The 12,842-nt window shown below is 40.9% G+C and overlaps 1 long non-coding RNA gene across 1 annotated transcript in view; it reads right to left on the bottom strand.

Annotated features, from left to right (window-relative positions):
- Nucleotides 1-12,239, bottom strand: part of LOC142659497 (uncharacterized) — a 57,262-nt gene extending 45,023 nt beyond the window's left edge. Inside the window, exon 1 of the long non-coding RNA XR_012850337.1 lies at nucleotides 12,138-12,239. This is a non-coding gene — a long non-coding RNA (uncharacterized LOC142659497). The remainder of the gene's footprint in view (nucleotides 1-12,137) is intronic.
- Between the last annotated feature and the right edge of the window lie 603 nt (nucleotides 12,240-12,842).

Raw genomic sequence — 12,842 nt, 5'->3', positions numbered from 1 at the left:
AAAAACTGTGCTTTTCTTGCAAAAATAAGGAAATTTCTAAGTGACCCTAAACTTTTGAACGGTAGTGTATGTCTCCAAGCTACAACTCACCAATGTCTCCTCACTTAGAGGGTCTGCACGCCACATCCGTAGCTGAGGAAGTATCCCGATTTGTTATTAACTTTATTTGACAAGAGACTTGATGTTTTACACGCATCAATCAACTCAGCCTTAGCCCTCATAACTACGAACGCACAAAAAATTACAGACCTGGAAAACAAAGTTGCCTCAAATGAGTTGTAGCCAATTTGGAACAGACCGTTGACCTACAAAGGGACACTATCACAAACCTACAAAACAAACTGGAAGATCTCGAAAATCGAGACAGGAGAAGTAACTTGAGATTTATTGGCATTCCGGAAACTATTGTAAGTGATGAGCTTCTTGATCTTCTTATTTCAGATCTGCCGTAGGCCTTGATCGACCACCTGATCTTCCCTCTATAGAACAAGCTCACAGAATTAAACCTCCCAGACAACGGGAGACAGAGGGCAGTCATTGCAAAATATCTCAATTGGGCCATAAAAGAAAAGCTCTTACGGGCATACAGGAACAAACGCTCGCTATGTGCCCGAGACTTCTCAATACTCCTATTTCAAGACTTCCCAGTGATGGTAGCACAAAAAAGAAAGGCCTTCACCCCAATCTGTCAATATCTCCATGACCATGACATACAGTTCCAGCTACTATATCCGGCCAACATATGGGTCCAGGATCAAGGCAGGCAATTTCTATTTAATGACCCATCTACAGCAAGACAATGTCAGGAATGACGACCCCCGGGCTGATCTTAAGGGTGGATGACTGTGAACGAAGATTCTTCACATCCAACAAGAGGACATTATAGAAAAGTTTTTCTCCTCTTGTATGAACTGTTTTAGTTACTCATTGATGAGACCGCTATTGTTTGGGCCAGATTTGATGATTACTTGGCTCTTGCTAAGTAAGATGATATCAATGTTTCTCTCTCTCCCACCTTTTTATAGTATTCCTATCGTGGCTCTTGGACCCCTCACAGTATCAACACCGGCCATGTTGCCTGCTCACCGTTGCTCGCTGGGACAACTAAAGACGGCACTGCAGAGAATTTTACTGACTAACATACTTCAGGTTAGATGTTGACACCGGTAGCTAACATAACAGAACAATACTCCACTTCACCCATGTTTAAGGTGATATCTTGGAATGTGGCGGACCCGTAAAACGTAAAAAAATAACCACGTATCTTAGACGCTTTAAACCAGACATCATATTTCCCCAAGAAACACATTGGAAGAAAAAAAATAACATGCTAAAAGCCCCTTGGATAGACCGTTATTCTTCAAAATCTAGAGGAGTGGCAATTGTGTTTAGAAGGGGGCTTCGGTTTTCTGTTGAGGAGGAAGTGGTTGACAAAAATTGGAGATACCTACTCCTAAAGATCTCCATGGAGCGGAAATCTACACTCTTTTAAACATACACACATTTTTTCTCTTGCTTGGAAGCGCTATTATTAAAACACCAAGACCAAAATCTGATAATGGGGGTGACTAACACTACTTTATGTCCTATGGTGGATCGTTCTTCAGACAGACAAATCGGTGACTCCCTCCTCTAGGGATCTTTTATATCAGATGGAAACATCCCTTTACGACCCATGGCGTACTATTAATTCTAACTCCAGAGAATACACCCATCACTCACCCGCCCGTGACCGCTTTTCTAGAATAGATTACTTCCTCCTTTCCCTAAATGTATTTGAATTTACGGTCAATAGTCTGATACATCCCATAGCTATATCGGATCATGCGCCTATCACGCTTGCCATAAAGGGTCTTACTCCTCAAATGAGGACTAGGTTCTGGAAATTTTCAGCGCACTTATACCACTCAGATGATTTCAAAACATATCTTCGCACGCATTGGGTACATTTTATGGACGATAACACATTCGGATGATGTTCCTTTGCTCTGGGCCACATCTAAAACGGTCCTTCGTGGTCACATTATTAACTATGTCAATCTGAAATGTAAACATACCATATCCAAATTTTTCTCGTTACAAGCGTTTTCATCGCTTCTTCATGGTCAACGACCATTCTCAAAGCACCAGGGTGCCCAGGTAAGGGAATGATACATCGAAGCCAAACAGATCATGCATGCTTTTATTGACAGCCAAATTATTTGGTTGATGAGATCAAAATAAATTCTACAGGGAAGCAAATAGGCCAGGAAAGCTGCTGGCTCGCTTGACAAATCCCCGCTCGAAGTACAAGCCTATAACCCCACTCCGTGACACGATTACAGGCGATTTGTTATACCACATCTGAAGATATTGGTCTGGTCTTACACGCTTATTACAAGGATTTATATAGGGCGGCCCCGATGGATATAGCTAATATACAGGGTGGGCCATTTATATGGATACACCTAAATAAAATGGGAATGGTTGGTGATATTAACTTCCTGTTTGTGGCACATTAGTATATGGGAGGGGGGAAACTTTTCAAGCTGGGTGTTGACCATGGCGGCCATTTTGAAGTCGGCCATTTTGTATCCAACTTTAGTTTTTTCAATGGGAAGAGGGTCATGTGACACATCAAACTTATCGAGAATTTCACAAGAAAAACAATGGTGTGCTTGGTTTTAACGTTACTTTATTCTTTCATGAGTTATTTACAAGTTTCTGACCACTTATAAAATGTGTTCAAAGTGCTGCCCATTGTGTTGGATTGTCAATGCAACACTCTTCTCCCACTCTTCACACACTGATAGCAACACCGCAGAAGAAATGCCTCCCGATCTGACCCCCTTAGACTTTTATCTTTGGGGTCATCTAAAGGCAATTGTCTATGCGTTGAAGATAAGAGATGTGCAGCAACTGAAACTACGGATACTGGAAGCCTGTGCTAGCATTTCTTCTGCTGTGTTGCTATCAGTGTGTGACCCTCTTCCCATTGAAAAAACTAAAGTTGGATACAAAATGGCCGACTTCAAAATGGCCACCATGGTCAACACCCAGCTTGAAAAGTTTCCCCCCTCCCATATACTAATGTTCCACAAACAGGAAGTTAATATCACCAACCATTCCCATTTTATTTAGGTGTATCCATATAAATGGCCCACCCTGTACACTCCTTCTCACAAACATTAAACCTACCCAACTTGTCAGAAGAACATACCGCTTCACTTGACTCTCATATCATGGAAGACTAAGTCAGGACGGATATAATGTTCTCTGCTAATAATAAGACATAATAATGCTCAGGTGGACCTTTTTCTGGATTCCAGAACAAATTTGCTCCCGACACCAGATAAAGATCATACCTTACCACACTCATATAGACCCATAATGCTATTAAATAGCGATTACAAATTTCTAACTAAAATCTTATCTAATTCAATTCAAACATTTCTCCTAAACATCATGCATCCCTCTCAGAGGGGGTTCGTAAAATATAGACAAGCCGCCACGAACTTCAGTGCAGCTGTAGCTGCTACCATAACCGCACAAGAATCGGAACAACCTCGTATGATGCTGCTAAGCCTCGATGCAGAAAAGGCCTTTGATAAGGTCTCCTGGCCAGCTCTACATACTACTCTACAAAAGAGAAAATTTGGCTCAGATTTTAGAAATTCTCTTCATTACATACAGATGCAACTTACAGTCAATGGACAGAATACTGCACCATTGGATATATTTAGAGGCACGCGCCATTTCACTTTTACTCTTCAACCTTTCCCTTGACCCAGTTGTTTCACTTAAAGCCGGTTCAGGACACTTTGACATTGGGGGGACATCACCACGGCCCATCATTGGCAAATTTTGCAGATGATGTCTTACTAATAATTAGAGATCCCATGGCGAAGTTAGAGCCAGTGATTCGTGATATACAAGAATTGGGGAAATAGTCCGGATATTATATAAATCCCGACAAGACACGAGCTCTGATGTTGCGTGGTTTACATAGAACGTCCTGGGCCTAACGCTTTAATTTCAGTGGCGTGCTGGTTCTATAAAGTACTTGGGGGTTTCCATTACAAAGTGTCCTACTAAATTTTATAGAGCCAACATCAAAACGTATATTTACATTTTGGAAAATACTCTAACAAATTGGAGACCTCTACCCCTATCTTACGTGGGAAGAGCTCACCTGATCAAAATGGTAGAGTTTCCGTTCTTTTTGTACCTGTTCCATTCTTTACCCATTTACCTACGTCCTAAGGACGAAAAACAAATTCTTTGTATCGCTCGTTTATATTGAAAGGGGGACGTCGTAGAATTTCATACAATATCCTGCAACAACCAAAACTTTATGGGGGCCTTGATTTTCCTAATTTTCGGGCCTATAATATAGCGGCGCTGATGAGAGTTGCGATGGATTGGTTGCACAAAACTTCACAATTTATGGACACAATTAGTGATGGGAAATATAGCTTAACCATTACACTGCCTAACTTTCTACACCTCCAATATCACAAAATTCTAGATGTATGTAAAAACAACCCACACTTAATCATGACATGGCGGGCATGGCAGAAAATGAGATCTACTAGATCTCTCCAGCCTAATTATTCATTACTCCTCACCCTAACACACAACCCGGAATTCCAGTCTGGTATGTCACATGCCCATTTCTTTCAATGGCAAAAGGGAGGAATTGAAAACATTGGTCATTTAGTAGATATGCACAACAAGAGTATTCACTCCCTTGACAACCTCAAAACCAAATACCCACAGATAACTTTCACATTCTTTACAAAACCTACAAGCGCGGAGCTATATAACGCAGATACTTCCACATCTGGCTTCCCTGGAGTGGAACCCGACCTTCTGTTCGTTATTGTCTCGCTCCTACATTGTCCCTTGGATTATCAAGAGTCTCAGCTATCTATGACTAAATGGTTGATTGACAGCACACAATAAACAATACAGTCACTGCTCTTGAAAATAGCATCACATGCCTCCCCTCAAGTCGATATACTGAAATGACTTTACAGATCTACCATAGGGCTAATATCTCGCCAGTTCAGGGGTTTCACATGACTATATTTCCCACTGATAAATGTTTCAGATGCCGGGAGGATTTTTCAGATGTTTATCACTGTCTTTGGAGCTGCCCGAAGGTGCAGTCCTTCTGGATGAAGATACACACCTTTATCACCACTCATCTGGTAAATTAGCCCCATTTAATCCCATTTGGGCAATCTTTGGTCACATCGATGTGGAATACACCCCATGTACTTCAGGGAGCAGAAAGTTGCTACATATGGTCTCTACTGCAGGTCTAAAAACTATTCTACACACATGGACACATCCCACACCCCCTCCATTTAGAATGTATCTAGAAAAACTTTCTTTCCTGGGTGAAGGCTTCGACCAAAAAAGAAACTTGTGTACAACATTTCTTCGATAGCTGGGAACGTTTTATTGCCAATTGAGATGAAAGATAGGCTCTTGTCAGGGGACCCACCAATTGCTTAGAGGCTCTGTCACCACATTAAAAGTGCCCTATCTCCTACATAAGGAGATTGGCGCTATAATGTAGGTGACAGCAGTGCTTTTTATTTTAAAAAAAAACGATCTATTTTTACCACTTTATTAGCGTTTTTAGATTTATGCTAATGAGTTGCTTAATGCCCAAGTGGGCGTATTTTTTACTTTGGTCAGCATCATACACTCCCCTGTACAACGCCCACTTGGTCTAAAGTAAAAATACGCCCACTTGGGCATTAAGCAACTCATTAGCATAAATATAAAAACGCTAATAAAGTGGTAAAAATAGATCGTTTTTTTTAAATAAAAAGCTCTGCTGTCACCTACATTATAGCGCCGATCTCCTTATGTAGGAGATAGGGCACTTATAATGTGGTGACAGAGTCTCTTTAACGCCTAAGGCCCCATGCACACGACCATGCCCGCAATCACGGCCCGCGATTGCGGGCACGGCCGGCCGCTGACTGACAGCCGCATTTCCGGGCCGTGCTCCCATACAAAGTATGGGAGCACAGCCCGCAAAATGCGAAAGAACGGACATGTTCCATAATTTCCGGAACATTTCCACGGCACTGACACCCTTCCGTAGTGCTACGGAAAAGTGTCAGTGTTCAATGAAAGTGAATGGCTCCGTTTTTTACGGTCGTGTGCATGGGGCCTAACTTATGTTACACCTAGACACACAACACTTGATTAAAAGATGTTTGGAACAGACTGTATGTTTCCAAGAGAATCCCTTGTCAGTTGCTTGGAAGTGGTAAAGAAACATGCCGCCGTGTTGCTGAGGGGACGATAACCTGAGGGACATGCTGGTCACATATGGAACGGGTGAGATTTTTTGATCAGACAAGAGAGAGAGTGTTCAATTTTTAATGTTTTGTTTGATTTTCATATTTTCCTCTGTTTCTCCACAGGGAAGCTCTTTGGATAAGCTTCCTTGTCCTAACATCCATTCCCCCTTGTTTACATCTGACTAACTTTTTCTCTATAACAAGTGACCTATAGTATTGTACCATGTAATAAGATGTAATTAAACAGTCTTCATGAATGTCTACTTCATTGCTGAATATACTGTAACCTGTATGTATTCCCTTTCCCTACACTCCCCTTTTCCCTATTATGTTTGGAAATTTCAATAAAAACATTGAAATATAATATTTGACTGAAAATTCCCTCTTACAAATTCGCTCCCAGATTTTTGTCCCTTTGAAGTACTGCAACAAATCAACCTGGTGTCTTACAAGTTACGTCTACACCCTACTTTCAAGATTCCCAACTCCTTCCATGTGTCTCTCCTGAAACCTGTGATCCTCAACCAGTACAGTAAATGTCCTGGCTCTGCAATTGTTTCCACTGGTTCTTCTGACGTCTTCGAGGTCAAGGATATCCTGGACTACAAGAAGGTAGGAGGGAAGACCTTCTACCTGGTAGATTGGAAGGATTTTGGTCCTGAGGAGAGGTCTGATCAGGGAGCTTGAAGTGAATGTGGATGCTCCAGCTCTCATCAAAAAATTCTTCTTAAGCTCTGGACCTAAGAAGAGTGGGTGTAAGCGGGGTTACTGTAGCGCCGGTGGTCTCATCCCATCAGCCCCTTTGTCCTCCGTGCCGGCGTCTCCCTGCTCTAGGACGACGGCGCACTCTACTCTCTCCACTGCTCTGACCGTAGGGATCCCAACCTATCCCAGCACACCCTGGACTTTAAAAGGAGCCCTGCCCACTAAATCTTTGCCTGAGCAATGTTTTGTCTTTCCTAGTGTTTGTCTGCAAAGCTTCCCTAGCTGTATCCCGTATTCCCCTATTCAGTATCTGTGTCCGAGACGACTGCACTATCCGTGTCCGGTGTTACTTGACACAAGTAAAGTGTCTTAGACAACTTCAGTGTTCAAGTCCAGTGTCCGAGACGACTTCAGTGTTTAAGTCCGGTTAGCCAGCACAATCCTGCTTCCAATAGTTTGGTACAAGCCTGCTTCCGATAGTCCGGCACAGCACAACACACCTACCCAGGTACTCTTGCCCTAGTGTCTGTGATAGACTTTCCGTTTGACCAGCTGGTGCTCTGTTACGGCAGAGTGGCCTAGTGGGTCCACGTATCCCACAGCCGTGATAGTAAGTATTGGTTTTTTGTTTTATTTATTTCATTTGCAGCCCCTAAGAGAAAATTTTCACTTCCCGGATAAACCCCCCCCCCCCCCTTTAAAAAAAAACAACTTTAACCCTTTCACGTCGCTTCACCGACTTACGTCGGGAAAGGGTATTTAAATATGGTGCCCTCTCAGAAGCAGAGTGGGCGCCATATACTCCGAGTCTCTGATCGCAAGCATTTAATGTAATGACGGAGTAGGGAGACAGACAGGTGAGCCCTAATCTACCCGCCACTCAGTCCCTGCCTACTTGCACGGCCCGTCCTAGGCGACGGTGTACAACTGGGCGACGGTCCCTACGCTCAATATGTGTACGACAGACAAACAGACAAGGGTACACAGACGCTATGGGAAATGGGGTAGTTGCCCACGGCAACACCGTGAGCAATAGGAGTAGTGAACGAGTTGAGTCAAACCAGGAGTGTACGAGGTACCAAACGCAGAGCAGGAGCGTAGTCAGTAAAGCCAGGGTCAAAATGAAGCAAGGTCAATAATAATAGCAGGAGCAGAAAAGCCAGGAAACAATCACAGGCAAAGACAAGCAGGAAATGAAGGTATAAATAGGCCGAGGGCGGGAGCTAGAACCGTCTGGCCAGGCTGTGATAGGTTCTCCCACTCCTGAGCCTACCAGCCTGAGTGGTAGCAGATCGAGTCACTATCAGACCTAGGAGCAGGTGCAGACTGATTAACCACGGGCTTCGACACAGAAGCTGTGTCTGGCAGATCCTTTACATTTAACCCCTCAGATGCCGGTGTCAGATGTAACCACTGGCATTTGAGGGTTTTTTTCTGCGCCTTTCACTTTAGGACCAGTCACCGGCTCCCACGCGGGGAGATCGCAGTAGCCGGTGTATTCCTCTAGCAGCTGGGAGCCTTGTGAACGCTATCAGCCTGCGGCAGGTCTCAATAGCAATGCAATGATTTCACCATAGACTGCAATACTGTGATATTGCAGTCTATGGCATTAGCGATCTAATGATCGCAGGTTCAAGCCCCCTAAGGGTGCTAAATAAAAAGACAAAAATGTGTAAAAAAAAAGTTTTATAAAAATTCAAAATCACCCCCTTTCCCTAGATCACATATAAAAATTAATAAACAAGCACATTAGGTATCCCCACATCCGAAAATGGCCGAACTATAGAAATATTTATCCAAATCGGTGAACGTGGTAGCGGGGAAAAAAGGTAAAAATTGCTTAATTGCCCTTTATTTTTTTTTGCCACTTCAACAATCAAAAAACATTGCATACCATTAGAAAGTACAACTTGTCCCATAAAAATTAAGCCCTCATATGGCTAAGTCAACGAAAAAGTTAGAGTTATGACCTTTTAATGGCGGAGAAGAAAAAACAAAAGCATAAAAACGAAAATTAGTCTGGTCCTAAAATGGTTAAGGTGTACAATAAAGTAAAACAATTGAACAGCAGAATATATATATATTTTACTTTCTAACTTGTTCATTCATTTTCATTTGTTTGCTACAAAAATCAATCAATAAAACATTAAGAGTATCACTATGCATTTATTTCTGAGTATACGGTATGATTTGGTATATAGCTAAGGCTCTTAATCAATTCCTGGTCATTTAAAAGGGTTGTCTGGACATTTTTTATTGAAGACGTATCATTAATATAGGTCATCAATTTAAGTTCGGTGGTGGTCTGACATCTAGCACCCCCGCTGATCAGCTGACGCCATTTATCGTTACAGCCTCTTCAGTGTTGACCAAGCAGAGTGCAGTACACATCGGTAGCGGCTGTGCCTGCGATTGCCGTTCAGTCCAATTGTCTGAAATGGGGTCTGAAATGCAATCCCAGGCACAGCCGCTCCCGATGTGTACGGCGATGTGCCTGTATACTGTGAAAAGGCCGCAGCGATGAACACCGTTGCCCCATTGAACAGCGGATGGTGGGGGTGCCGGAATTGGGACCCCCACCGATCTGATATTGATGACCTATCCTAAGGATAGGCCATCAATAAAAAAAATGTCCAGTCAAACCCTTTTAATGGTCATGGTAAATAGAGGTTCCAGTCCATTATGGAGCGAGAATTACATAAAATTGCTGATAACAGTCATAAAACAAAACCACAGCGGAATCTTACACAGGATCAGAAAGATGCAATAAAATGCTTAAAAAATAATACTGATATTGTTATTCGCAAATCAGATAAAGGGGGAAGTATCACCATCATGGATCGTTGTATATATACTAAACAGATAGCAGAAATGTTAAACGATACGAATACTTACATCAAATTAGATTCCAACCCTACCACCATCTTTCAACAACGTCTTACTAAATTGCTTGACAAAGGCCTAGGGAATGGCACCATAACAAAAAACAATATGACTATCTTTTTATCAAGAGCCCTATTACTCCGATTTTGTACGCCTTACCTAAGACCCACAAGGGCATTATTCCGCCACCCATGCGCCCTATTGTTTCGGGTATCGGGTCACTCACAGAAAAACTCTCTGAGTGGCTCGATTACCTGTTACAGCCCCTTGTCCAAAGGACCCCTGGACATCTCAGAGATACCAAGGATGTGTTACACATCTTTGACAAAAAACCCTGGGAGCCTAAGTTCTCCTGGTTAAGTTGTGACGTTGTGGCATTATATACCTCTATACCACATCATATAGCAATTCAAGCACTACAACATCATACATCCAAATATAGTGCATATGAAGAGACGCTACAGCTCTTTATGTCAGATGTTTTACTGTTTTTGCTAACGCACAATTTCTTCATCTATGAGGGCATGTTTTTCTTGCAAAACAGTGGAGTTTCAATGGGTGCTAAATTCTCCCCCTCCATTGCCAATTTGGTTATGGCTTGGTGGGAGGAAACAACCATTTTTTCTGCCAGCAATCCTTTTTTTCATTCCATACATTGGTACGGCAGATACATTGATGACCTCCTGATCATCTGGGAGGGAGATGTATCTGCCGTACCTGGTTTTCTGGAATTTCTCAATTTGAATGGATTCAATCTCAGATTTACATACACTCACCATTCTTCCATTATTCACTTTCTGGATTTAACACTTATGGGGTCTGCAGATAAGGGCATACAAACGGAGATTTTCCACAAACCGATTTCAGGCAATACAATCCTTCATGCTACCAGCAGCCACCCTAGGCACACTATCTCGTCTATTCCTGTAGGAGAATTGACTAGGGCAAAGAGGAATTGCACCAACAAACAGGGTTTTTTATTGGAACAACAAAAAATATATAAAAAATTAACAAACAGAGGTTACAAAAAATGGACACTAGACCGGGCCCAAGCAATAGTAAATCAAAAAGATAGGAATGACTTACTCTCCCTTGATAGGGATAAAATAAGTAGGGATATCTCGACATTAAAAAATACATCTAAACCTACGCTTGTATTGCAATACAGCAATCAGTTTTCTGAAATTCGCGCAATGGTTCATCGGTATATTCCCGTTTTATTTGAAGATCCTAAACTAGAATCCATCTTAGCAAATGGTTTTAGAGTAGTCTCTCGTCGGGCACCCACTTTGGGGAACATTCTTTCCCCCTCCTGTTTACCATCGAAAGCTAAGTCTCCAACATGGTTGCACTACACAGGTTACTATAAATGTGGGTCCCACCCTTGTAAGGTTTGCACGGTCAGTAAAACTACAAAAACTTTTTCTGACTCCCATGACACAACCAATTTTTCAATCAAAACTCACATGAATTGCAACAGCGATCATGTGGTCTATATAGTGGAATGCTCTCAATGTAAATTAAAATATGTGGGGTGTACTACAAGGAAATTAAAGATCAGAATCCTTGAACATCTGAGTTATATCAGAAATCCAGCTATCGTTAACATTTCAAATGTTAGCAAACATTTCATCACTTGCCACAATAGAAATATTAATTCTCTCAAAATTTACGGTATAGAAAAAATGATCAAAACTATCAGAGGAGGCGATCTGAAACATAGACTATTGACAAGGGAAGCCTTTTGGATTTACCATTTGAACACCAGATTCCCAAACGGTCTTAATCTCCGTAAGGAATTAATGTTCCACTATTAATATTCACACACTAGTTTTCTATGTGACAGATTAGTCTCCATTATTTATATGTCTTATAACTTTCAACTAATATATCATATTTTCAATAATAGTGAAAAAAAATTTTCTTCTGTAATATATTTCATCTATGAGCTGGCATTTATCTCTGATATATACTCATACTCACATATTTAAATGTCCGGTTTACCTCAAGGGTTCAATATCCTCATAATATAACATTATTATGTATTTATCTACTACATTATAGCCAGGTCCCACAGTATTGTAACACCGTGTTTGGTTCCCATGTACTCACTCATTACACCCCAGATTTAATTGTTACATTGATATCTTTATGTACAGGCATCAACTTAGACAATATACTTCAGCTTTTCCAAACTTAAACATATAGTTATATACATATATATACTCTCATTTATTTGCTTACCAATGTTGGCTTCAACTTGTTATTTTCACACCAAGATTTTCCGTTTTTATGTTTTTCATTTCGTATGCAAGGTTTTCCACATTGAGATTTAGCTCCCTCTTTTTACCTTTAATAAATTTGTTTATATTTATTATAGGAGTTTACATACATTTATTTAATATCATCATGCATTGATCATCATTTATATATAAATTTTTCTTTTTTCGTTTCAACATAGAAACATTTTCTCCGATATCTTTAGTTTATGGGGCTACATCAACATTTATTCATCTGTATTTATTTATGTGTTTTCATCATTATTACGATATATTCCCCATAACAAGAATTATTATGCCGTAAATATGTATGTCATTCTAATTATCGGGCATTTTCCGGAGTTATTTATTCCATTATCGCAATTTTATCTAACATATGTATGTTTTCTTCTCATGTGTTCATACATGCATATCTGTTTTTATACAGTTGTTTGTTTTTCCTCATGTTAAATGTATATATTCGTCACATTTTTCCATGGTTTTCTCTTTTCACGTTTTCCATGATTGTACATGTGTCGGGTGCCGCTCAGCAAGCTTCAGTGATGTGATCCTATAATGAATCCCAGCGATTGTATATTACTTGTACAATGTCATATACATATCATCATTTTTTCCCTATTTTCATTTGGTCGTTATTCTTTATCATATACTGATGACATTGGTATATAAA

The sequence above is a fragment of the Rhinoderma darwinii genome, chromosome 8 (genome assembly GCF_050947455.1).
Source record: "Rhinoderma darwinii isolate aRhiDar2 chromosome 8, aRhiDar2.hap1, whole genome shotgun sequence".
NCBI classification, from domain to species: Eukaryota; Metazoa; Chordata; class Amphibia; order Anura; family Rhinodermatidae; genus Rhinoderma; species Rhinoderma darwinii.
The sequence above is the reverse complement of the archived record's forward strand: the minus strand, read 5'-3'. Positions and strand labels throughout refer to the sequence as shown.